Source organism: Halictus rubicundus, chromosome 12 (genome assembly GCF_050948215.1).
Source record: "Halictus rubicundus isolate RS-2024b chromosome 12, iyHalRubi1_principal, whole genome shotgun sequence".
NCBI lineage: Eukaryota > Metazoa > Arthropoda > Insecta > Hymenoptera > Halictidae > Halictus > Halictus rubicundus.
In genome coordinates this window covers 188,316-214,086 of record NC_135160.1, presented here as the reverse complement: position 1 = coordinate 214,086, position 25,771 = coordinate 188,316, and the positions used below count along the sequence as shown (strand labels likewise).

At 44.2% G+C, this 25,771-nt stretch overlaps 1 protein-coding gene across 3 annotated transcripts in view; it reads left to right on the top strand.

Moving 5' to 3' along the window:
* The window catches only part of LOC143359572 (uncharacterized), a 58,958-nt gene that overhangs the window by 20,079 nt on the left and 13,108 nt on the right, over positions 1-25,771 (top strand). The window contains exon 2 of one of the 3 annotated variants that reach the window (XR_013083132.1): positions 20,269-20,553. The exons of the other annotated variants lie outside the window; for them this stretch is intronic. The gene's annotated coding sequence lies outside the window, so the exon portion shown is untranslated. Of the gene's footprint in view, positions 1-20,268; positions 20,554-25,771 lie in introns of those variants that run through there. 3 annotated transcript variants of the gene reach the window in all.

Here is a 25,771-nt window from a genome sequence, read left to right as displayed (position 1 = left end):
ATTTATAAATACCTCAATTAATATTTACTTTAAAATAACGTAATTAAACTTAAATTTAATGATACTGATGAAGCAGTTCACATGCTACGAAATATGAATGGCATTTAACTACGAATGATTTGTACAAAATTTCATTTAGTTCGTAAGACAAGATTTCATCAGTGAATTTATCAAATTTAAATAATCCTATTATTTTGGATTTAATAGGGTGTTTATAAAAATTTTTTAAGTTTGTTGATAATTTCCCAACTATTCTGTTTTCTAATATGTCTGTGACTTGTAGGACATGTCCATTTTTTAAAAAGACATAACGGTCACAAAATCCATACGCTTTTAATTTAAAATAAGGAAGTTGTATTGTTTTTCTGTTATTGCTGATTGTAATCCTTATTTGTGTATTAATATTTTCCGTGACTGTAGGCATTCCATTTTCCGATAATCTATTTGTTATTTGTGCTAAAGGTTTATTCCATCTACGTAGCATGCTTCCTAGCTTTCCTAAATAGTTTTCAAAAGGAAAGCAACTTAATTCCTCCAAAGAATATCTTAAATTTTCTACGTCGTCTGAAATGTGCACTAAATTATGAATATTATATGTACAAAATTCTCTGCCATAAAGGCTAGGACAATTGTCAACAAATTTAAATAACATTCCCCGAGCTGTATTTAACCACTCTGCGTTTGGATATAACTTATTATGTAATAAAATTCTAATAGCGACATGAAATAACAAGAAGTGATCATAATAATTATCTGGAAGAATTTGTTTTAACAGAATGGGTCCCAAGTATAAAAGGAATAGTCGGAACTCAGTAGCTTTGAATCGAGGTAGCTCCGATATGGGACGCGATTTACGATTAAATTCACTGGGTACATATTTTGCTGAAGATGTCATTCTCTTTGATAATTTATTTTTATCTGAAATTCCAAGTTGTATTTTGCACCAATGACCGAGTAATTTTTTCATTACCCCTAAGCAACATAAATGCATATAATCTAGAGCAAAATGTTTTATTATATCGAGTTTAATTATATTTAACAGAGGTGTTCTTTGATTATTTTGATGATGAGCAATGTCGTGAAAGTTTTCAAAATGGGAATGCGTTCGAGCGCTAGCGTCACGTTTTACATAACTAATTCGTTTTTTGTAATATATACCCGTTCTGTACTTCTTTCGCAACCTTTGTAACCCGTATGTCCTTTAATATTTTTTAAAAATGCTCTCGCAGGTGCATCACACGTAAAACATATAACAGTTACTTTAAAATTATTACCATCGTAAAATAATCCATATTCTAAAATATCGTTCAATTCATGAACAAAATCATTTAAATAATCAGTCAAGGAATTAGGTTTTGCATCGCCATAATATATTGCTATTGGAAAAGGGGACACCGTACAATGTTTCAATACTATTTTGCATAAAATGGGCCAAAACTGTTTATTTGAACTTTTTGAAAGTGGAATACCATCGACATTAAAAATTAATTGAAACATAAATGTTTCTTTCAGCTCCGTCAATACACTTTCATTTTCTAATAAAGTAAATAAATGCGCCTTTATACCTAAATATGAATATTGAGCTATCGTATTCTTTTTGCTAATAAGTGATGTAATATTGCTTGATGAGCGCATAGTCTTTAATATAGTTCGTGCATCGCGTGGAATCTGATAATCAGGAAAAATGTCCTTCAAGCCTTTTAATAAATTGTTTAGTTAGGTATGATTGATTTTATTTTCTAGGGACCATGTTTTTAAAAAGGTAATTAATTTTAAATTTCTAAAAGCAGTAGATGTATCATCTGTAATGTAATTTGTGTTACTCCTATTATTTGTAATTTGAAGATCAAATTGTGGACTCTGATCGGATATGACGGGGTCATTAATTGTTGTCGAATTATTTGGCATGATTATACTTTCTTCTTCGGTATGAAGACTCATCTGACTCTGATTGAAAGCTATCTGTTTCTTTATAAATTTATATTTTTTGTAACGTTTTTCGGCCATTGTGAAATTTAATTGTGTAACTGCAAAATAAATGGTATATGAAAAACTATCTTTGAAAGCTTTGATAAATGTTACGTTTAGGGGAGGCAGCTCGGATGACCTTGACCTTGATATATGTTGTCAAGGTCACCTTTTTGCTCGTTTTTAATTTAAAAGTTATGAACAAAAAAAGTTTGAAAAATGCAACAGTTATTTTAAGTATTGAAGGCAAAAACGACTAATATGTGCGTGGAAATGAAGCAAGTATTAAGGAAAAAAGTCATTTGGGTTGGCAACGTACGCGTGAAATAAAAACACATGTACGAAATCAAAATGTGGAACATTGTAAGCGTAGTCGGGCGGCCCTCACCGCCAAACTAACCACAAAACAACTTGTATATGATTCTGTATATTTCAATTAGTGTTCAGTGACAGATTGTATGAGAATAAACTGTACTTGTAACCAAAATTTAACGAAAGTTTTTTGCAATTATTTCGCAAACTAAGTCCAAGCGACGGATAGATGTATAGAGAAAAGTTGTTCAGAATGTTGACCTTGACAACATATGTCATCCAAGGTGCCTCCCCTAAACGTAACATTTACCAAAACTTTAATTGCAAGTCTTTAGAAAATGAAATATATATATTTATTTATTTATTATACATTACATAAATGTACTTACCTTTTCTGCGATCGATGAAATGCAGGTGTAGAGAGGTATCCGTTTGTATTATTACACTACACGCACGCTACGTATTTCTATACTATAATAACTTTTCTATACTATTCTATACTATAATAACTTTTCTATACTATTCTATACTATAATTATACTATGTATACATATAGGTCGCGTTCCGCAGTCAAACCGTTCGTTATGTAAGAGCTGGCTGAAGACTGAAGACTAGAACGCAAAAATTGTGGTGGAGGTGATGAAGCAAAGTGGGAGAAAATTGGGGGTGAGATCTAGAAAATGGTCCAGACGTTGTCTTAAACTGTAAATGTTAGGGCGCCGGAAAGTCGTACAAAAAATCGGACGAGTCCCGTCGCTTCGAGCTCAAGAGCCTTCGACACTTAGACTGATATATTTCTTCTAGTCGGGTGGTCGAAGTCTTGGGATTTGGTGTCAAATTCATTCTAGAGATACATTCGTGGGTCTCACATTGTATACGTTGCGTCCCAACACAGATTGCTCGAGAAAGAATGAATGATCTCCGCTGCAATAAGGCCAGGACCTCTCCCAAATACTTTGACTGCAGTCGAATGTTTATATTTTCTAGCGCAGCGAGTATAATCTCCAGACTCTGTTTAGACAAAGCCGAGAAAGATCTCGAATAGGTTCCAATACTATGGGGAGTCTGTTGCTACGAACTTTTTAATCTTATACAGTTCAATCACGTTGCGTAAGACATAAGAGTTACGATTATTGTTCGTGCAACTTTGTCGCACATAGTAAGAACATTAATTAATTAATTAATTAATCATAACTCTTATGTCTCACGCAACGTGATTGAACTGTATAAGATTAAAAAGTTCGTAATGTTCTTATAATATAAATGTATGTCGATTAAGTGACACACTCGAATTCAAAGTAAATTAAAAGTAAACATTTTACTTCCAGTATTGAATAAAGATTTATTTTATATTTGAAACCAATATTTCATTCGTAATATGAAAGTTGTATGACTTCCATATTCTGGAAGAAATATTTTTCCATGAAAAGTATTTCCTGCACATTTAAAAAAAATCCTATTTCTTATATTAAATAAAGATGCATTTTATAATGAGAAAAAAATATTCTTTTCATAATATGAAATAAATATTATCTGTATATTAGGAAAAAAATATTCCATTTCTAATATTAAATAAAGATTCATTTTATAATGAGAAAAAAATATTCTTTTCATAATATGAAATAAATATTATCTGTATATTAGGAAAAAAATATTCCATTTCTAATATTAAATAAAGATTCATTTTATATTTAGAAAAAAATATTTTTCTCGTAACATGAAATAGATATTTCCTGTATATTTCAAAAAGAATATTTGTTTCTTAATGTAGAATAAATGTTATATGTATATTTAAATATTAAAAACAGATTGTATCTCTTTTTAATATTGTATGAATATGTATACAATATTTTGTGCTACTAGGGTGGCGGCAAACTACAAATTGGTTGGCCGAACAGTCATATCTTTCGTTGCAAAAATGATAGAACATGGCATAGCCTCTCGTTCTGGCCGGTGTCGAACAGACAACTTCAAAAGAAAGAGAGGGGATAAACATTTTCTTCTTGCGAAAAAGCATCGTCGTCTTATTTCGAAAGAAAACTGTATCAATGATCGTGTAGGTCGTAGGTATTTACTACGTTATTTGAAGTTTGTCGACGATAGAGAAGGATAGCGCGGTGACCACAAAGAGGGATTGATTAAAATGAGTGTAATCATGGCACAATTTTGATCTTGTATATTATTTAATGAGTGACCATAGCTCGCTAGAATACAAGTAAATATCATTAAAACTCTATCGAGCTTGGTCTCTTTTCAACCATATAAATCTCATAAATCTGAAAAGAAATTACAATGTCTTGTTCATTGATCACTCTTGAAATTGTCGAAGGGAATTCGGATGCTAACAGTGATCACTGTCGGGATAGTGGTAGCGAATTTTGACCGCTGTCGGCGGTGTAGGTCATTCACTAGACCTTTAAAACATTATGTTTATTGACCACTTCTGCAACAGTGGAAGCCTCATCACATTGATTGAATTGATGGTTTAATGGAACCTGATGCATTACTAATTGATCATCCTGTAATGCACAGTTTTACTGTTGTCACAAACCAACTGTAAGGAACTACGAAGTTAAAGAACATGACGCTGATACTTTATCGATAGCAACGAAAATGAAAACGAAGATGAAGATTACAGAGAAGTTAAGATGAAGATTAGAGAGAAGTTAACGAATTGCGGAGACCAGTACAGCAAGATATCAAGAAGGAAGATGTTGGTGCGAGTGGAAATGTATACTCAAAAACAGCGTGTTCAGCTTGAACACGAACGGGCATTAGCATGCTCTCTACAATTACATTTGGAGGCCTTGGAAATATTTTACTTGATAAACAAAACTTACAAAAACATAATACAGTTTTGTTGAAGAAACGGAGATGGATTAGAACGTCTTCTGCCGTTTCTTGGATCACACTACCTATACGGCTTGACTTTGCGAGAGGCTCGAATGTAGCGACTATAACTATAAAGTGGTCGGCCGAGCAGTGGTACAAGTGTAACATGCCCTCTCATTCTGCTGCATATGTACATCTTGTATTTGGCTTGACTTTGTTCTCCTGTGAGTCGAGAGAGGAGCAAGATGGAGAGTCAGCAAGAGGGGAGAGGTAGCGCAAGATCATAAAGTTGTCCTTCTCCTTCTGGCAGTAAACGGTATCGGAAGAATATCGACCGCAAAGATGTTTTGATATATTCTGTCTCGAGAAACGGCACCAATGTTCGTTTCGTGAATAGGAAATTTGTGTCTTCTCTGCTTCTTTTCAAGAATCCATCATACATGTTTTTCATCAGTACTGAAGAACACGAAGTCGACCACTACGACAGCTGAGCGATGAAAACCCCGAGATAAAGATTAAAGAGGAGCTACTATGAATTAGTACACGAGTAAAAAAATTCCAAATTATGCCGTGTTTAGACTCATTTTAATCAGAAAATCTTCCAAATATGTTATTAAAATTTCTAGAAATAAGAAAAAGAAAAAGAAAAACGAAAGTTTTGTATCTATGTCGACTATTACGACTCTGTGCGTCTCCTTCTTTCCACACGCTGTCCTTGTCTGCGTTTTAAACATTCGTTGCTTATTAAATAAGTAAGTATAATCGAAATTCCCCCATAGTAGTGGGGATAAAATTTTATCGCTCGTGGAAGGAAGACTATCTTTCGTTGGAAAACGATAAAATATGACATACCCTCATGTAACGACTCTAAGCGGCGGGAGGGGATAGCGATTTCCTTATTTTGGAACAAACACCGTCGCCTTATAACGGAACAAAACTGTCTTATTTCAATAATTATTTATTATTATATATTACTTAAACAATTATTTACATAAATACGATTGTCGATCGTCGATCATTCATTTGCTTATATACATTGTATATTCTGATATATGGCCGAACAAAATAACAGAATCGAAATATAACCGAAACTAGAACCAAAATAGAGAATCGAGAAATAACTGTTACAGAACCATAGCTTCGATGCCTAAGGGGACACCTAGAACCGTCTTCCGATTTGTCAGCGCTCCTCCAGTGATACCAACCATGTGGTGGAGCGCCGTTTCCATTGATTTGCCACTGATATGCATGCTGAGTGGTATGCACCGGAGTGGGGATCAGCGCGTTCTCCCTTATGTATCTGTAGCGTCCAGGAATTCGTGATTTTCGCTAATTAATGAGACCCATTTCATGGCCACAAATCCTGCAAAATATTCAACCGCAGTGACTTCTAATGTTTTATCAATTATATATGACGCGTCAATGACAACTTCTTCGACATCAATAAACGTTTCTTGATCAATTTCACATTCACGACTTGTATTTGTCGATATTAGTGCAACATTAGATGTAGCATCATATTTCGAGCTTGGAAGTAATGTTTCGTCCTCATCATATAAACAATTGGCAGATTGAGCCGGTTTTGATAAATTTAATACAATATTTTTTTTTGCAATTATAAGCGAAAAGCTTTTGCAGACGGGTTTTGATCATAAATTCCACCATAAGTGCGGATCATTGAAAATAAATTTTCCAATGGGTCTTGATTCACTCTAGACGTTACATAAAAAATTAATTCCATCGCACTTGAGATCTTCCCATAATTGCAAAATTGCTTTCACAGAAATTTCCAAGCCTTCGAAACATGGTGGTATATTCTGACCATTAGTTTTAATGGTGCGCCATTTGGGACATCTTTCTAATAATGTAGTTAAATTATTTTGTGAATTTAATCGAATTTCCGACAATTTACATCTATCTGGATTCGAATCGTTGCAACTCCGGCTGTTTAAGGAATCAAAACTATCATTAAGAATTTTGAAAAATTCAGCAGTATGCATTACTGTTTGACTTTGAATCAAAGGTCGTGTATATTTTTTTATTTCCATGCATGAAATATGGACGGTCTACAGAAATTCTATATTTAATAGCACTTCGATTACTGGCATTTTGATCAGAAACAGCAGCACGTACTTTTAACCCGTGCTTAAAATTGCTTCTATTATTTCATCCAATAAGGATGATAAATCGCTAATTTTTACTGCATTACTGGTCAGAAAGTATGCTACAAGTTGTTTCCAATTATGCAACAAGCCCCTGACCATAAAAACCAATGTATTAGTCGCTACTTTTTTTACTACATCCTACCGATCCTAAATCTTCAAAGTGATCGTAAATCTTCGTGCAGCGCGCATCTACGTCGGTGTCACGTGCCTTCGTCTCTCCTCTCGTACGTCCCTCCCTAACCTACCATTTTTTTTTATCGTGAGGAAATGCTTTTCGCATACCCCGGCTCCCTGGGGGAAGCTAAAGGGGAGGTGCCTGGATCACGCGAGTACTCAACAGGACACCTACTAGCTAACATGATACCCGAGGGAGTGGGTTAGCCTCCCCCATTGTCTACGCTATATGACCCCGGGCGGAGGCGCCTGCGGCGTGGAGGGCTCCCCGCGCACCGAGCCCGGCCGCGCGACGCAGCTCCCTCCGCATCTCTTCGCGGAGGGAGCTCAGGGCCGCCTCCACGAGGGCCCGCATCTGGGCCATCATATCCGCCGCCGCCTCACCCTCATGAGGCGCCCCGAGGGACACAGGTTTCGGGGTGTCCCCGCTGGCGCTGGAGGCGGGTATTGACGGCAGGGGGGAACGTCGCGCAGCCGCTTGGCGAGCATCAGCTCCCACTTGATAGCCTCAAGGGTGTCGCGGGTATCCCGCAACTCCCTCTCCAGTTCGGCATTCCTCTCCCGTAAGATCTTCTTTTCCGCGAGAGAGGCGGGGTCGGTGCCAGCAGCAGGGTGTTCCCCCTGGACACCCCTCCGCTCCAGCTCCCTGAACACCTTCTCTGTCACCCCGGAGCAGTCACGGAACGCCTTCTGAAACGTCCCTTTCAGATTCTTGCTCCTCCCGGCCAGGTCAGCGACCACGCGTGACCGCTCTGTTCCAAGAGCGGTCAGCTCACCCGGGAGGAGGCTCCTCACATCATGCAGCCGCCTCCATCCTCCAACGGGGTCGGAGAGCCCCCCGAGCGTAGGTGTTTCCGACTCCGGACGGTGGCATCCGAGGCTGTCGACAGCACCGAGGCCTGGTCGTCCGCCGGGTTGGGCACCGGGATGCCCCTCCCAGGCCGGGGCTTGGGCCGGCCTCTTAAACTGGGGCCGGGGGCCCCATGTCCTTTGGTGGCATACGTCCACCACCGCTCCCTTCTCGACCGCTTCCGGGTGCGGTGTCCCCTCCTTCACCTCTTTGTTATTTGTCCGAGGCTCTTTTTTTTGCGCTTAACTAGAAGACTATGTATAGTGTTAATTCTAAATTAATCCTACACTTATACCTAATTAATCTATGCACAGAGCAATCCACCTACTAGTCAGGTATCAATATCTGTATGGTGCTCTCTCGCACTGGCATGCGCAGAGCTACGGCTTACAACAAGTCCTTACCAGGGTTGTTGTCTGGGTTACGAGCTGTCTCACGAAAATCGTAATCTGTCGTGAGGGGCATGGGGTCACTTTGGGGAGTGGCCTGGTGGAGTATTGTAATATTACTCAACTCACCTACCTCCATCAGACATTAAACGACAAAATTTTTTGGCCATTGAATCGTCGGCGTACGCTAACGTATATATTTTCCTCCCTCCTAGTTTTACCCCTCCCCATCCTCCCCTCTCCAACTCCTCATCTATGTCTGCCATCAACAGCGTAAAAAGTAGTGGGCTTAGCGGACAGTCCTGCCTCACTCCCCTTTCGGTCCAAAAGCATTTACCTTCTTCATCCCCTACTCTAACTTTACTTTTTGTTTCTTTTAGTAATTCCCCGCACCTTTCTACTAACCCTTCCTTCCCCCCCTTCTCTTTTCCTCATTGCCCTCACCTACTCTTCCCTGTCAACAGAGTCAAATGCCGCTTTTAGGTTAATGAACATTATTATAAACCTTCTTTTTTTCCTCCTCACTTGCCTGTTTATTAAATAATTTAACACATAAATGTTATCAATGCACCCCATCCCCTTTCTAAAGCCTGCCTGACTATCCGGTAATAGCCTTTTCCCTCTACCTCCTCTCTTAATCTCTCTGCCAATATTGCCGCATAAATTTTGTACGCCGTTTGTGTGAGCGTTTGGCCATTGAATAATAAATAATTTATTTCAGAGGCCATATTGATTAACTCCGTACTCTAATGTAAATCGCTGCAATAATGCAACTCAAATGCACTAGCAAGCGCTGAATGATAACGGTAAATTTTTTAGTGCCGTCTTATCAGAATTAAAGTAAAATAAATTAGTCAGTCACAGTCTAATTTCCGCAGGATGAAGTACTTGTGAAGTCAAATAAATTATTATTAAGAATATAGTTTAAGTGAGTATGTTTTAACTTCTACTGTATACTTTACCAATATCACTCAATTGTACGCCATCAAGTCGCAATGCTTGGGACAAGTCATACACAGTTCCGAGCACGTCGGAATTTCGTCAGGTAATAAACTAATTCAGTGAGTTTGACAGGACTCGTGGGGGTGAGCTGGGAAGGATCAGAGCGGGGTCTTATAGAGTAGGTCCTGTTGAGTACTCGCATGATCCTCGCGGGGAGATTCTCGAGACGGTGGCCTCCATCGGGGCAGTCGTGTTTTCGTTAAAACACGTCTAATAATAGTCAAATAAAATTCCATCGGGGTATAATAAGGGTTTATTTAAATGATTTTTGGATTATAATTGAAAAGATGTCCTTTGTTACTTACATTCTTACCCCCTTGAAGTAAGCACTACACGTTGGCTCTGAATCTGAGCTATCGATGCGTAGTATTACGTTAGTTTTACTACTCTTGTTTCCAATGATTCCAAGTGTTTCCAAATGTTTCCAATCCCATAGAATCCACCCCGGATTCAGACGCGCTACAACACCATCCATCTGCCTTTCTGAAGTTACGGATGATCCATCGGTCAATTTCGTATGACCGGTTTCCATCTGGTGCGATGGCGATGAATCGGGCTGAACGTAGTCCCGGATCATCGCGATATCGCGTGCAGGAGAAATCTCCACTGCAATCAAAATTAGCATTGATGGTGGTCATCCACCCATCAAGAGGCGTGTGCTCCACACTCAATGCGCATAGTCCAGGAGCGACTCTAGATCGCTTCCTCTTTAATCCATGGTTCTGCATCATCTGTACGATGGAAGAACCGACGTTATTGCACGTCAAGACGGCGGCATTAACATTCGCCAAGTCTTCAGTGCTCTCAGTAGGTTGTGTCACCTCCAGATAGCCAACAAGGCCTGGTACAACCTTCTTTTTCGTCATGGCCGACGTCATCTTATATTTTTCTTCCATGTTGCTCATAACATGGCTAACTCGGGTCATCAATTCCCGGGAGAATTGGAGGCGTCCCTCCAAAGTGTCGGCGGTTGCGGGCGGAAAATATCCCCCCGTAAGAACATTCCTTCCTTCCGGACTAAGATCTTCAATTGGTCCGTATCCTAGGAAGTTCGATGTTGGAACCATTTCCAAGCCCATCAGGTCTTCGGGCAATGGACGCCAGTTCCTATTTCTATCAAGAGTGGCTTCCACTCTTCTTCGCGTAACCATCGGGGCGACATAGCACTCATATGCATTATGGTTTTGTGGAGTCACTGGTACAAACGTGCCAGCATGGTTCCCCCTCCGCCGAATAGCAACGTCCGGAATGTTAACTCGGACGTGCTCACCAGCAATCGTGGTGACATGTGATATAAGGGAGAAGTATTCTCCAATCTGACTAGGTACCATGTAGTCAAGATATCCCCTTACATCTCCTTCTCCATATAGGGCCCCCGAGACGGTTTTCGTTTCGGGAGACGTCAATAATAGTTGCATTAAGCAATGTGTTGCAGTAATGCAAGAATGCACAAAACGGCATCTTGTGTGACAACCGTTCGTCAACGGTGAGTAAGTCTCGAAATGTCCGCTCAACAAGAAGCGGAAATGTCGAATAGTCAAGATTGTGACCCTACTGCTGGGCGATGGGCGTCAGTGGCCCCATTGACCCCACGGAGTACAAGTCGTCGACTACTTCAGGCGTTTGTTTCTGTGCCCGGAACATCTTCAAGTCCACCACGGACTCGGCATCTCCAGAAGAGGGTTGTTTATTTGCTGGTGTTCCAGCTCCCTCCTTCCAACGGTCGGAACGACATTTGTTATGTTGCTGGTGGCTAGGAGTTACTCTTTTGCCTTTTTTTTTTTTTATCGTGAGGAAATGTTTTATACATACCCCGACTCCCTGGGGGAAGCCGGGGTTATGTGGGATTCTCCCCGGGGGGCGAGCCCCCGGGGACTACCCACTAAAACCTCTCACGCCCACCTAAGCTACACAGGAGGTGCCTGGATCACGCGAGTACTCAACAGGACACCTCCCTGCTATCATCATACCCCATCCCTGGAGCCTTCGGATTGGGCTTCCCGAGCCCCAGCTCGGTCCACCCACAGCTCCCGGAGTCTTCGTGCCCCGCTCGGAGCCGGTATCCCGAAGGAACCAGCCCCGGCCGAGGCAAGAAGACGCCGCCACCGGAAGGAAGGGCCGTCGGAGGCGTGATCCGGCACGCCCCGACCCTTCCTCACCCAATACCCCCCACGGATCCCCCTCCCCAATCGGGGAGGGACGGACCGACACCCCCTACACCGGGAAACTAACCCGGGGGGTGTCGGCCTATCACGGGGGGAGCTACGCTCCCCCCCGGGGGCCCGGGTCAGCTCACACCCCGAGCCCCCAAGTTCACCGCCCACAGATGTTGGGGCATAACATGGCGCGGGGAGAGTCCCCGCGCCAGACCCACTCCGCCCCCCACCACCGGGGGCACACGTTGGCGCGGGGGAGACCCCCGCGCCCTCCCTACCCTCTCCGCCCCCCTCCTGGGGGCACACGTCGGCGCGGGGGTCTTCCCCGCGCCCCCACCCTCCTCGCGGAGCCCGGGTCCCGCTCCCGGGCCCGCTCGGCGGCCTCCTTCTGCTTCATCACTTCCTCGCAGAAGGAGGCCACCGCCTTCCACGACCCCACGCCGCCGACCATGTGGTCGACCACGACCGGCTGCGCGAGGTCCCACCCGCCCACCGCGGCTCTCAGGACACGGCGCGGCCCGGCCCAAGCTGGGCATTCTTCCAGGGTATGCCGCGCCGTGTCCACATCTTCGCCGCAGTGGTGGCACTGCGCCGTCGGCTCCCGCCCCATTCTGTGCAGGTACTCTCCAAAACAGCCATGGCCGGAGAGCACCTGCGTGAGGCGGAAGGTCAACCTTCCCCGCCTCCTGCACCATACATAAAATATGGGCAGGAGGGCCCGGACAATCGGACGTGTGGAGGGCGTCAGCAGCGCCCTCCACTCCGAAAAGCTTTCCGTCCGGGCCTGGCGTTTCTGGCCCTCGAGCTCCAACTCCTCCTCGCGCGTGAGTTCCACCCCCGGCGGGCGGCGGAAGGAGCGGGCGATCTGGTATAACTTCGCCCGCTCCGCCGCCACCACAGTGAAGGGTGGAATCACGGCGAGGAGTCCCGCCGCCTCGGTGGAGATGGTGCGGTACCCCCGTATGACCCGCAAGGCCAGCCGCCGCCGCACTCTTTCCAAGAGTTTGCGGCTTGGCGTGCTGGCCCCGAGCGAGCGGTGCCACACGGGGGCCCCATAAAGGGCTATAGACCGCACCACCTCCATATAGAGGCGGCGTACTTTCAAATCCGGCCCCCCGACATTTGGCAGCAGCCGCGCCAATGCGGCTGCCGTCCTCTCTAGTCGGGGGGCGAGGAGCTCGAAGTGTCCATCGAATCGCCAGCGGCCGTCTATGACCAGGCCCAGGTACCTCATCCTGGGCCCGATCGCGACGGAGGTTTCAGCGACGCGAATCCGGAGATCTTGACCACGGGGTAGCCGCCACGGCCGAGGCGATCCATACATCCAGATCGCCTCGGTCTTTGCGGCGGCCACGGTCAGTCCCATCCCCCGGATTCGCCCGACCACGCAGTCCAGGGCGGCCTCACACAGGTGCCTGGTCCTCCTCCAGTCCCCCCTCGGCATAAACCAGGGTGTCATCCGCATAGCAGATGACACCCGTATCCGGGGGGAGGACAACCCGCAGCACCGCGTCGTACGCCAAGTTCCACAGGAGCGGTCCGAGGACCGACCCCTGCGGGACGCCGCGGTGATCTGATATTGAAGCTGGCTTAGTAGGAGGTTTTTCACCCTTCTGTGCCCAGCCTCTAGACCGATTGGTGGGTTTTCCTCGACCAGCGGGCCTTTGAATGGGAGGCTCAGGTTCATCGGCCCAGTTAGCACTAATTGGTGCTTGTTCATGCTTACGGGAATTATATTCAAACATCCGCCTCGCACTTCTATTCATCACAGGTATTCCCGTGGAATTATTCCTAACCTTCTGGTTTTGCATTTCAAATAAGTGTAAACGTTCTCTCGTTACAAAGGTAGCCTTAATAAACGACGTTACTCTTTTGCCTGCACCGACCGCAGCCTCATAACGATCTCTTACATCGACCTCATCTGCCCAGCTAAAACCGGCAGATTGATTTTTGCGATCATTAAAGTCTCGCATACGCGCATAATCCACTATCCACCTGCTTGGGGTTCGGACACGGGAATAGCGGGGACAGCCCTCACGGCAGGGCAGGTCGCGCAGGTTGAAAGAATCGCAATACGAAATGGGCTCTAAAAGATTTATACCCTGTCAGATGTTACAAGGTACGCGGCCACGTGGCCGCACCCGCGCTCTTTGTACAAGATTGGCAGATCGATGGAGGGATCGCAGCGCGTGGGAGTCGTTCGATAAAATCTGCCGCGCGCGTGCGGTAGATTGGCACGGGTTAACGTTCTCGCCGAGACGAGAACTTCGCGGCGCGCGGATGGTCGGCGCAATTACAATGCGACTGTCGTGGTGTGGTTTCGGTTCCGACGGACGGCGAAATGCTAGGCAGAAGGTACGTGTTAAGATTTTCAAAGTGCCCGCACGTAAGACACCTGAACCGCGTGCGGAATTTTTTTGTTTTGTAACGCGTTGACCGCTGCCGCCTGATCGCCGAGCTCTCTCTGCTCTCGACCGCCGAACCATGAGCACGTGCGCGACCGGCAGTCTATTTACGTACAATTTACGTACCATTACATATTTCATTACTTGCATATCTGCACGTCCTGTCATAATCATGTATTTCTAACCTTTTCGTTTCATCGTGCGACACTGACATTTGAAATTTCAAGATGGCGACGTGTAAAACAGTCAAAGAGAGGGTGTATAATTCATTTCATTAATTTTAAAAGTGCTAATGCATTTATTTGTTTGCAAATTATTTGTTATTTTAGTAATACTATCTATCCGGATATAAATTTTTCTCATGCAAGTCAAAATACTAGTGCCAGCGCCGACGCCAAGTTCCCTAAGTTGTAAAGTTTGAATTAGGTAAGTGCAACAATCATTGGCCTCTGGGAATTGGTCCTTCCCGATATCACAGCCCTTATAGGCAAGAGGAACTTGGTCCATCCTTCATATCACAACTTTGATAGGCGAGAGGAACTTGGTCCATCCTTCATATCACTGGGGTTGGGTTTAGTTGGATAGCATTTCTCTCTATTACTTCAAACTGTTTATTAAATTCTACTATTTTGAAACTTTTTTTCTTATTATTATTGCGGTGCCTTCGCCCTTGACAGTCCGTCTGTCATTTCTGATTATGTGGTAGTCTTTAAGGTAGAATGTGAGCTTTCGTTTAAGGTGAGTTTCATTTAGAAGCAGGATATCGGAATTATTATCCTCTATTAGTTTTTTTTTAGAAGTGCTACTTTTTTAAAATTGCTTATGAGCGAGTTTGTGTTTCAGGAGGTAACCATTATATTGCAATTAGTTGAATTTCGTGCATATGGGTTAAGGGTCATTTCTGAGTGCTGATATAATATGGTTCAGTTGTGCGCTAAAAAGCTCAAACTTATTTGTGAGATCAGTAATTGTGTTTTGAAGGCTCTTTGTCCGGGACTTTAAAAAGGAGATTTTCGTGCTGTCTTCGGATTGACTCGAGATTTGGGGATGTGGTGGTGTTAGGTGTGGATGTCTATCGTTTCATCGACCTGAGGTTATAGTAGCGTAAAAAATCCCGGGTTGAGTCAAAGATTGCTTGAATTACCTGACTGATGCTTTACGTTTTTAATCTGTTTTATGAACTCCTTTATCTTTGGACACCCTCTACACGAGGCTGGGTGTCCAGAGGTCTCACAATTGACACAGAAAGGGGGTGTACCAGAGCGATCGGAAGGGTCAGCGGACAGCTTTTTTTGACGTTGCATTCCCCAGGAGCGTGATTGATATTGCATTTGACGCATCTGTAATTTAAGTTACAGTTTCTTGCGTTGTTATCGAAGCGTTGGCAGCGTTTACATTGTTTAAATGACTGATGTTTTAGCCTATCCCAGGTGATTCTATGGTGTAATATGTATTTTATGACTTTTAATAATGAGAGATCACTGTGCGCTTCTATTTGAGTTAGGAATAATGGTAGTTTTCTTAGTAGACTGGAGTTAGTAGACTGGCGACTCAATAACACCTTTTCTACCGATCCATCTGAGTGGGAACCAATGGCGAACTGTTACAGCGTGGGGAAGGACTTCTCGTCAATTATCCTAGAAGGATTCAGGGCCGTGTTTCGATTACTTTCGAACGACGTCTTCATATTCGTTCAAACGCGCGGCTTCCGCCGTGTCTGAACTATCCCTTAGTGTTGTGAGTCGTCGAGTGTTGTGAACTGGGTACTTTGGACAGCGTTATTCCACATCGCTATTGCACGTCGTTATTTACATATTATTTAGACAAGTAAGTATTTTCATTGCTATCATTTGTTACCGTTTTTGTTTTTGTTTATGCTCTTCAGCTATATTTGTTCCATTTGTTGTTTTATAACTTTTCTTAATTTTCGTTCATTTTTTTGGGACACAGTTTGTCTGATTGCTACTCGAAGTGTTGCTGTAGGCTAAAGAGTCTAAAGCACACAAGAGGCGAAAATGCTTGGAAGCCAAAAGGACACCTAGGCAGCTATACAGACAGACGTGGCTGAAGAGGGCGGCCGATTGTATTAATTATTAATTATTAATTGTTAACAACATATCTTAGAATCATTAACAACATTCTGTTAAGACGGAAGACGGAAGACGGAAGGTTCCAGAGACGACCAGAAGACGTTCCTAGGACTTTCAAGACGTCTATAAGACGTCTGAATGTTCATCGATAGACGTCTTTAAAACATTTTTAAGACGTCTCTGTGCTAACTGGGATAGGGAGTTCTTCTAATAATAGGGATATCTTCTGTATGTAGAGAGTGTTTTATTTTTTAACATTTACTTGCTTTTTTCGGAAGACATCTTCCAATACATTCAACATATAATATAATAAACGCAACAATGCACACGTCATGAGTAATAGTACAAGCAGCAATCCAACGAGGGCTGCCCATCTGTTCGGAGAGTTATCTGAAACATGTAATTGATAGCTACATGTTAGTCTTAAATAACGAATTTATACGGAAGTACCATTCTTTCATCAAGTCACAAGGAAAATGGGGATTTTTTCGATCGTTTTTAACGATTTCATACTGGAAAGCTATTAAAAATTATTCGAGGCTGAGAATCTTTTTGACATGTACTTTATGATTCAATATTGTCGATAAACTTTTTTCTGCATAATACATATATCTAATTTTTTAACTACAGATGTTGGTGATGCACGACGCAAAGTTATGACATGATTGACGATTGTACGAACAGAAGATGTACTATGTACATCTATGTATACTATGACATTGACAATTTAATTTTTTCAGCAATGCGCAGACAGTGGAATGTATCCAAAGATGTTTCAATTGTTTAGAAGTAGGATCGTGTTTAGAGACGCGAAATGAAAGGGACTTTGTCCACTTGACAGATTTTGTTCGCGATTAGAACAATGTTTTAAGGTGACGCAATTTCTTGATCAAATACGGCGCGAGTTAAGTATAATTCACACGGTGCTCAACGTGTTAACATCATCCACAGGGACCATCGAACTTCGCGGTGATCCGATTAACACGTGGGCAACTTTGTTATTGCGATAGATGTCGTAACTCTGCTAGCTCCACGGATTAGCGAATACTTTTACTTTGGATTAGTTCATCTGCCCACCCTTTCGCGAACTATGCTGCTTGTTCCCCGAGAGAAAGGGTTGTTTGTTGTGTAGTCTCGAGGTATGATTAGATTTTTATGTATTGTCACGAAGAAGTTTTCGAGATGATAAAGTGGACAATTTCATAGAGTTTAAATGAACATTAATTGCATTGTAGTCCTCTTGATCATATTTTTCTTCAGAATTATTTTACATATTTTTTTGGAATAGTAACTGTATCCAATGATACAAAAATTTTGGAATTCAGTCGGGCGTATGTTGGCGATATTTATTATTGCACATGAAAAAGCTAGTTATTTATTGATTGGAAACAAAGGTGGAAATTTATCCGACATGGAGTTGTACACATCGCGTTTCCTACTTGCCCCTTAGGCCGGGGAACTTGGTCAACCTTTACACGAAGTGTTTTGGTTTGGATATCATGTTATTTTTGTAAGATATATATGTATTAAAAGAAAAAGAAAATTTTTAAATGGCTGTATCTCGGGAACGGTGCGTCCTACCTCAAAAATAACGAAATTTGCAAAAGGCTTAACAGAACGGCATATGGGGTATGCCCAACCACATGAAGTATGTAGTCTTTTGATTAAAAAAAAAAAGTTTTTAAATGGCTGTATCTCGGGAACCCACTCGGAAACACTGAAAATAGTTATTGTTGATGCATGAGCAAGTAAAAGATTAAATTAAAAGACGATCTTTCGTGGTGAATGCTTACTTCACACGCAGACTTAACGGCGAGTGAATAGTTGAAGGGTGGCTAACAGAACTTGTAATGTGAAGACGGCGAGTGAGAAGTACGTTATAATTGTGGGATAAATGGTTCATTGTGTTTGCGTGCGTGCGGGCGACCGGATCATGTTGCGACAGAACGGTGCCGGTATGTTTGGAAAACTCGAGTGATTGAGAAGGTGTGAACGAAAAGTGTTTAGAACTGAGCGATAGGGAAGTGTATGTTTTTACGAATGTAAGCCATGGATGTATTACGGTGAAATGGGTGGTTTCGTGAAAGAACGCCGTATTTCACTTTCGTGCCGTAGCAGAGGTAATCGTCGACTGACTGGATACATGATTCTGGGGTCTTATATACTGACAGGTAATCTTATTTGAGGTACGAAGGTTTGGGACTGTCCAATGGGTCCAAGTGTTGGGCGTTGAGTCAGACGTGAACTTGGGCCTGGTGACGTGTTGCGAGAGTTGTTGTCCTGGTCTTATCGGGCCGTGACAGATGCGAGAGACAGAGTGCAAGCGAGATGATTGCAAGGGGGTGAAAGAGTATATAAGGCGTGGAAGTTCGACGAGAGTGGTAGTCGCAGTCGATCAGAAAGAAAGTATATCACGGTGCGTTTTAAGAGAGCGAGCGTTTACCTACTAGCTGAAATATACTAATATAATCAGTAAAGCGTTATTTAAAATCAACCACCCCATTCCTCGAGAATCTTACATAATGTATCGGACGGCGAGTTAGACGCTAGATGTTGTCGCTTTGCCGGTTTTCGAGAGTCTCTTCTTTCCTGGTCGGCATATGAACCGAGCGTTGGCGGGGGGGGGGGGGGGGGGGATTTCTCGAAATTCAATTGGCGGAATATTTTTTGGAAGACGCTCCTTGTGGGGGTGGACTAACGCTGGGAATTGCCCGGTTCGTCAGCGCAGGTAGTTGACGGTTACGGCAATAAAACCATTTTGGACGTCCCGAAGTTTATTGCGTGTTCATAAAATGCCCAACCGTTTTTATGACGTTTTACTGTTAATTCAATTGCACCCCTCACATTTCGAAAAAACCGATGGGGGAGGGGCCAAAGTCTTATCGAACAAAATGTTTGTATAAAACCCAAAAAGTTACATACCTTCATCGCGTAGAACAGCTCCGCTTTCTTTTTTTCGTCCGAATTAAATTCGCAGATTAGTAGTTCCTTTTCCGACGGCTTACGCAAGACTAGGACGGCATTTTCCCTACCCTACTTGAAGAGTAGCCTATTTGAAGACTTCTACCCTATTTGAAGACTTCAAATTGTGACTCCGTGTTTTTAAATATGAATTAATCGAATACTCACACTGGAATATGTGAACCGAGTTTTGGGCTGGGCCTGGTCGAAACAGAAAATGACACGACTCACCGTTGGTTTTGCGGTAGTCTTTTTATTAGTTTTCCCGCACCTGCGGTAGGAACACCTTGGCCTCTCGGGAGGCCTCGAAAGACGAATTAACATGAAAATAAATAACTGAACTTTCGGTCTATTGATTATAGCGGGGTTCCCCGAACGGGAACGAACGGAAATAACTACGAGCTATGATCATAAATGTGTACCGAAACGGTACTCAACGATAATATTGGGCGGGTGGCGGAATTTTAACGAGAACGAAAAAAGAAAAGAGCGTTATAATTGATAATAGGGCTGTACTGGGTATGGTACTGAGGGGTGGTCCTTACTTCTCCTGCGCTCTGCTGGAGGTTTCGGCCTGCCAGGGGGGCCCGCAGGTTGGTCATATCCGGACGGAGCATTCGGGACGGCCACACGTGTAGCAGTGTGGCCTCGTTGGTTCCGGGCACTCGCCAAGGCAGTGCCCCCCCCCCCCCGCAGTTCCAGCAGGCGTTCGGTCTCACTGGTTCGAGTTTCGAGGGTCGTCGCCACCCCTCAAGGGCACACTTTGGCTGACATTGAGGGCTAGAGTACTTTCTTTGGGTTCAGCTTTACCCACGCTGAGTCGTTACAATATGATGTACAACATCGTGTTTGACTTGCCTAGGAGTCGCTGTGGGTCGGGTCACGTCGGGAAACTGGGCTAGCAGCTGGTGTACTCTGTACAGATGTTGAGAGTCACGATGTTTAAGCGTTCGTTTCTCTTCAGGCACCCCGTATTCAAGATCCACTACCTGATGGCGGTGCTGGTGTACTTAAAGCCTCTGTCGTTGCTCTTCCACGGCATCAACTATCACTTCATCCAGACGAAAGGGGAACACGTAGCTGCGTGGGCGATTCTTTATTATATCACGCATTTACTGAAGGGTGCTGTACTTTTCATTACCATTGTCCTCGTCGGCACGGGCTGGACGTTTATCAAACACATTCTGGCTGAGAAGGACAAGAAACTTTTTATGATCGTAATACCGTTACAAGTTGGTATTCCAATGTATACTCGGTCGACGCGCGAGTCATGTCGCTTGTATTCGATGCGCAGCTTCGTACATTACAGCCTCCAATAGGTGCTGGTAGGTTTGGTGTTAGTAGGTTTCCGGTAGCTACAGTGATAAAATAGGTTCGGAGCAGGAAGAGACTTCAAGATAAAATTGCGATTAGGATATAAGCGACAGGACTTGCACCTAGACTAGACGGAGTAGATGTTTCTGCAACGAGTAAAAAATGATAATGTACAACGACGAACGGACCGTGGAAAATGCAAATAGAGGAAGGACACACGCACGATACGAGATTGGCGAACGTGTCTTACTAAGAGCTAACCCTATCTTACACGCCGTCGAGCGAGAAGTCGCAAAGTTCTTCCACTCGTATAAAGGACCATACGAGGTGGCGAGAAAAGAGTGCCCGGCGACGTACGTTCTGCGACGACCACAATCCGACGAAATACGAGGCACGTTCCACGCAACAAGCCTTCGGCAATACAACCAACCAGACAAGGAAACACCTAGTAGGTCAACGAATGTCGAGCAATACGAGATGAGCCGCGGGGCAAAGGGATGGTACCTAACGAGTAAACAAAATCCCATCGGAACGAAGAGACCCATGACGAGTAAACAAAGCTCCAAATATCATGGCACGACGTAGAGCAATTCTAAGAAGCCGCCAAATCTCCAATCTATAAGTACATGGATCACCGTGAGGAACCCACAGTTAACGATGGAAAACGAACAGAAGCCAATCACCAAGCGAGACCAGTCCACGCAGGCCTACGTATCATGGGCGATGGTGTCGCGGCCGACACAGACGGGCATGGATCTGCGGTTCCATGAACCGCAGCAGCCGACCTTGCCAACGAGGGTGCCCAGAATATGGAGCGTCGGCCGCGGATTACGATATCGCGGCGGGGTGGCAACGAAGGCGACCCTAAAGAGGGCAGACGCAAGGGTACAGACCCCCAAAAATGGTCCGTCGACCGAGCGCTCTCGGAGACAACGGAACTGGAGTAGCATGATAAAAGGCGCTCCGGTGACATCAAAGGAAGTCAAGGAGCAATCCTGGGAGGTGATTCCCGAGGACGAACGATACGACGGACAAGGACGACATCCCGAGACCACAGAAAGAGAGGCATTAGCAGTAGTCTGGGCCGTCGACAAATTCCGAGGGTACATCGAAGGAACTTCTGTCACTATCGCCACGGACCATCAACCCCTGAAATGGTTGATGTCTTGCGTTCTCCCAGCGGTCGTCTTGCCCGATGGGCATTGTTACTTCAACCATATTGTCCTAATATTCAATATATTCCAGGCCGATGCAATGTAGTTGCCGATATGCTATCTGGGATACCAAGCGAGCCATGGAACGAAGAAAACAGAGCGGAGGTCGCAGAGATTTCCGTCGACATACCAGCACGAGGACCAGCAGTAACCCGAGAAGAACAATTAAAAGACGAGGCCCTGAAGACTATAATCGAAGCACTAGAATCGACTACGCGAGACGACGAAATGATCAAGAGGTCGACGAGGGGATATCTGGTCAACAACGGAGTACTGTATCGACACGCTCCAAATGTGGACATGGAAGAGCCACAGCTGGTTGTACCTTCGCACGAGAGAAAGGAAATTCTTCGAGCATACCACGACGATGCCACTGCAGGTAATTATGGAGAACAGCGTACGCTACACCGAATAATCAGCCGATACTTTTGGCCAGGAATGAGCCGAATAACCTAAAACCAGCCGGTTTGGTACAGACGCCCGTGATGCAGCAAAGATTCGAAGTGCTCGCCATGGTTGCTAGCACGTCTGTGGGCCGCGACGCTTCTGCTTTGTGCACTGCCTGGCATGTTCGTGCACGCATTGTAATGAAAGCTGACCTTGTTTCCAGATACAGGCCAGGAATCCGGTGTTGCATCCCGGATTTCGGAAACAGCTTGTGGGGCATCAAGGCCACAAGTTTTGGGTCCGTATACGTGGACATGGGGGTGAATATGCCAGTGATGTGCATCACTCTCTAGAGTCTGCATGTGCTGACTATAGCACTGCAGCACAGGCATCGCATCGCTGACGCAATCGTCAACGTGGGATTGCAGTCGCAGGCGGCGATGACAAGAGTCTTACCTAAGCCGTCGGCGGTTCAAGTTGTGAGAAGTGAAAGTGAGTTAAAAACTATCACCTAGGTGACGAAAGCGGAAGCTGTTCTTCGATAAAGGTATGTAAATTTTTAGGTTTTATATAAAAATGTTGTTCGATTATACATTTAGACCCCCCCCCCCCATTTTTACACAAATTAATAATTGTCGAGATATTCCTAAAAAACTCCCGCTACTAGTTCATACATCCCGTGTGTACCTGCTACAGGTAGTATCTTATTTACCCGGCTACCCGAGTATCCAAGATATACCGCCGCACAGTTGCCCGGATCGGAAAATTAAGTGACATTTAGTCTAAGAACGAACCTTCTCGTATCGGTATCTAATCAATGAACATCATTTCTCAAATGTCCATGGACCTTGGAAATGAAGAAATTAGTAGTAGAAGAGGCAAGACCTCCACGGGTCAACAATCCGAAAAATTTCGCATAAACCCGATAAACACACTCCGAGACAAAATGGAGAATTAGATTTCAATAGCCAATTCGCCACCAACATTCAACATATTTCCGGACGCTACGATGTGGGTTCGCTGTTTACCCCGCAGACTGGTTCCTCGTTCACCTCCGGACCACGTGTTTTGTTTCCAGCGGTTAAGAAGTAATTTTGCAGGTATTTTCTCATTATTTCTTTATCAATGTTTTAATTTGAATAGATCTTGTTTTCTTGAATTCGAAATTTATGGGACTTAGGGATTGGTATTCCCTTAAGACTTCTGCGAAATATATTCTTAACGTTTTCCTTGAGTTTCAGCGCCTTATAGCACCAACATTCAACATATTGGTTGAAATTAGGCTTAGGCAAGACTAACACGCAAGTTTTGTTAAGGCCGCTCGGATGGAAGTAGAGCTTCGTGGTCGCCGCCTTTGGACCACCTTCGTCGTCTTGCCGGAAGGAAAGGACAACCGAACCTTACTGGGTGTCGTCTTCATGGAAGACGATGAAACGATTGTGGAGGAGCCACTAAATTTCGGAAGATGCATAGATTCTAACGTTACTGGCGATTGGTTATTCTTTACCGTGTTTTGATTGAAAGTAACATTTAACAATTGCGGTTGATCGATTCCTTCTAGAATTTTATGTACTTTAGCAACGTTCGCGTAATATAAATCTTCAAATTCCGTGCGCTCACTAAGACGTGATTCATATTGTTCATCGGAAGTGATAAGCTCTAGTGTTTCTTGAATTAATTCGAATGATTCGAAATCGCGTTCCATTTTTGCTACACGTAACCGCAATTGGTGAATGGCACCCGGGCCTGATTCAATGAACTCATTCAAAAATTTGATAAACGTCGTCAATCTCGACTTTATTGACCCACGCTTTCTGACTAGTTCGCTTTCCGTATGTACGTTGCCCTCGTATGCCATGGTTACGTTCGGAATGACACGGAGGGGAGAAGAAAAGAAAACGGATGCAAAGGAATGGTGAATTTAACAGTGTGACTTACCGCACCGTTGCAAGGTACGCGATGACACCTGGGATGGCACCTGGTTTGCGCTGCTCCTGCTTCGATTGTCCACTGCTTTGGCTGCTCTCAGCTCGGTGTAGGTGGGAAGTGCATCCAGCACAAATGCGTTGCAGATGTGGACGATGAGTTGTCCTCACAGGTGGTGACTCCTTGCGTTGCTGTTGTGACCCCGGGCGCTTCCGTGGCAGGTAGCTGATGCTCCCTGCGCTTCCGTGGCAGGTAGTTCGGCAATAAACAGCCGTGGAGGTACACCCCTGGTGTAATGTTGACGTTGCGCTTTCTCGTCAACGATGGCCGCGTCGCCCGACGAATGTTGTGTCCTCGCACAACCGATTGTGATGTATTTTGCGGATGCTGCAGAGGTAGAGCTTCAGGCGCTACCGACTCCACTGCTCCGATGGTCGATGACAGAAGATGTTGCACTTGCTGTGCAACCGAATCTTCGCGTTGTAGAAAAGTGTTGTTTGGAAGTGCTGCTTCCAGACGTCGAATTCCGTGTGATGATGGACTCAGGCACCACAGTCTGGATCCGGTTTAAAGGACCAAAAATGAGGCGTTGCCACAGTCTGAATCCGGTTTAAAGGACCAAAACTGTGGCGTACCACAGTGACGCTGCATCCGGCTCGAAGGACCAAAAATGAGGCGTCCGAAATGTCGTCAGTCCGCCTGTCGGACTTCGCGGGGTCGTAAATCCCGTTTCGCTTGCTCGCGGACGATATTCGGGCCTTGACGGAGTTACGGGGTAGCTACGTCTAGTTGCAATGAGACTCGACGTTTTGGAACAACACTTCAATGTATTTCAAACTTAACATTCACAAGTCAGTTGGCGAGATATAATGCGTACAACGAGTTTCTCGACGCGATCGATTTGTGTTCTTGTTTCGAGGTATCTTAGCTTTCTGCGGTTCGGTGTCGTGTCGTCTATAATGTCAACTCGGGCTCTTCTTCTATTGGTTAATGGGTGGTGCATTTGGTCGTCGGAGTGGGGATGCGATTTGGTGGAATTGTGTTTAGATGATCTGAAGGGATTAGGTGTGAGAGGTATGGGAAAAAGGTCTGGAAAGTGAACTGTTTGTATATTGCCCTTTCAATGGGCTTGCTCACGGAGGTCTCGTAGTGGTGTCCGATGACACTCCAAATCCTGGGACCGTCGCGTCGCCTAAAGTGTTCTGGCTATATTACAGCCGACTTACTAACAAGGAGGAAATATTACTAACAAGGAGAGGCCACGACCTTCGGGTCACCGATTCGGTTGAAACTTTGCATACTTATAGATCTCGTTCTCCTGTTCATGAATATATACCATCATAGGGACAGATACCCAATAGTTTTCGAGATATTGACGATTAAAGTTTCATTATTGCCTATGTAATGCTGTATTTTATCTAGGCTACAAGAATCGGCGTGGCGCGACGGTAGCGTGCCAAGTTTTCAACCGGACGACCAGGGTTCAAATTCTGCCAACTGGCAAGACTCGCAAGTTTCGTTAGCCGCATAACCACTGATATACAGGGTGAATTCGATAAAGCATGACACCTAAATATCTCCGTTACTTTTCGTTGTACAAAAAAACTTCGTAGGACAAAGTTACAC